The sequence below is a fragment of the Otolemur garnettii genome, unplaced genomic scaffold (assembly GCF_000181295.1).
Source record: "Otolemur garnettii isolate 467f Iridium unplaced genomic scaffold, OtoGar3 scaffold00044, whole genome shotgun sequence".
Classification (NCBI taxonomy): domain Eukaryota; kingdom Metazoa; phylum Chordata; class Mammalia; order Primates; family Galagidae; genus Otolemur; species Otolemur garnettii.
The window spans coordinates 9,440,000-9,442,386 of record NW_003852439.1 but is presented as its reverse complement, the minus strand read 5'-3'; positions in this window follow the sequence as shown (position 1 = coordinate 9,442,386).

The following is a 2,387-nucleotide window of genomic DNA, read 5'->3' as shown; positions in this document are numbered from 1 at the left end:
GGCGGGCCCGGGCTGGGGATTCGAACCCGCCACCTTAGGTGTACGTGGCTGGCGCCTTAGCCGCTTGAGCCACAGGCGCCGAGCCCACTTTTTCTTTTTTAAGATAAAGTCTCACCCTGTTGACCTAGGTAGAGTGCCCTGGAGTCAACATGGCTCACAGAAACCTCAAACTCCTGTGCTCAAGCGATCCTCTTGTCTCAGCCTCCCAAGTAGCTGTGACCAGAGGTGCACCACAACGCTAGTTTTTCTATTTTTAGTAGAGAGGAGTCCCACTTGCTCAGGCTTGTCTTGAACTGAGCTCAAGAGATCACCTTGCTCTCCCAGAGTGCTAGGATCACAGTTGTGAGCCACCATGCTCCGCCCTCTAGTTAAGACATTATACATTTCTGGGCGGCGTTGTGGCTCAAAAAGGTAGGGCACCGGTTCCATATGCCAGAGGTGGTGGGTTCAAACCCAGTCCCAGCCAAGAAAAAAATATACACATATATATACATTTCTGGGCTGGCCGTGCTGGCTCGTGCTTGTAATCCTAGCACTTTGGGAAGCCGAGGCGGGTGGATTGCCTGAGCTCAGGAGTTCATACCAGTCTGAGCCAGAGCGAGACATTCTTTCTAAAAAAAATAGTCGGGCGTTGTTGCAGGTGCTTGTAGTCCCAGCTAACTGAGCGGCTGAGGCAAAAATCACTTAAGTCTGTAGTCCCAGTTACCTGGGAGGCTGAGACAAGAGAATCGCTTGAGCACAAGAGTTTGAGGTTGCGGTGAGCTATGACGCCATGGCACCTTACCGAAGTCGACAAAGTGAGACTGTCTCTCTCTCTATATATATTTTTTAGACAGTCTCAAGCTGTCGCCCTGGATAGAGTGTCGTGGCATCACAGCTCACAGCTACCTCCAACCCTTGGGCTCAAGCGATCATTTTGCCTCAGTTTTTCTATTATTAGTAGAGACGGGGTCGCTCGCTTTTGCTCAGGCTGGTGTCCAACTCGTGAGCTCAAGCTATCCACCCGCCTAGGCCCCCCCACAGTGCTAGGATTACACGCGTGAGCCACTGCGCCGGCCTCAAAAAAAATTTTTTTTTACATTTCCTACTCCATCCCCTCAATCCCACTTCCCTGTGCCTGTGCTGTGAGCCCCCGCCCGAGGCCCTGCTCTCCAAGCCAGTTTATCAGCGGAGATAAGCTACATTCTCAAATGACCTACCAAGACGTTTTCTATAAGGCAATAGGGGAAAACAGAATAAAGATCTTAATCTTAAAATGAGTTTATTTCTCAGTCCCCCTCCTTTTTCCCTCAGACCTGGCCTGCTCCCCTCAGATACCCCTTCCTCCTTCCCCAAACCGGCGCTCACCCACGCCTTCTCAACCTGCTGGTGGGGAATGTGGTGAGGGGCTGTGCCTGTGGGAAGCCCTGTGTCCGGGAGGGGTTGCCAGCTCTCCAGCCCGCTGCCCTCCGGGTGGGCGGGTGGTCAAGCAGGTCAGTTACAGAAAGAAGTGAGGCGGCGGCGGGAAGGTAGGCCGTGGCCAGGCGTGGTGGTGTGCAGGCGGCGGGAAAGCAGGCAGCAGCCAGGGGTCGCGGGGCACGGGCGGCGCCAGCAGGTTGAAGGACGAGGGCCGCGCGGGTAGCGGCGGCAGCGGCTGAGGAGGTGGTTCTGCGATTAGGGGTGGACGGCCGCGTGCGCCCACCGGCCCAGGGATGGCAGCGACTGCAGACTCTGGCAGCGGCGGCAGCGGCAGGTGAGCAGGCGGCGGTACCCGCGCAGGCAGGCGCGGTAGGTCCTGCAGAGAGAGCGCGGTGGCAGGCGGAGCAGGAGCGCAGGCTTCGGGCGGCAGCTCAGGCAGTGCCAAGTGGGCGCCAGGTCCCCAGGGCGCTAGAGGCTCTGGCCGCAGAGGGAGCGCAGGCAGAGGCGGCAGCTCCGCTAAGGCCAACGCAGAGGGCAGTGGTGGCCTGGGGCTCAGGCCAGGTGGCAGGCCGGGCAGAGGCGGGTGCGGCAAAGACGGTGCGGGCGGCGGGGTCAGCGGCCGCGAGTAGTGGGCCCGGCCCTGCCGCGAGTGGGCACGGGCGAGCCGCGGGTGCGAACGGGAGCGGGGCAAAAAAGCAGCCAGCTTGGCTGCGGCTGCCACCCCGAGGCCCGGTGTCACGCGGGCCTCTTTCCTCCTTTAGTGGCCACACGCAGAACTCCAGCCGGCTCAGCCAATCGTAGCCATCTGGTGACGAACTTCAGCCAATCAGGGAACAGTGCGCCTCCGCTCTTCTCTCCGCCGAAAAGCATGAGCTACCCTTGACTGCCAATCAGAGACGCCAGCTCGCCCCGCCGAGGTTTTCTTCCCGCCCTCCCTAGTTCCAGTCTGTAGCTGTGTCCCGGAATGCCCCAGTTGCCGCTCTCTCTGC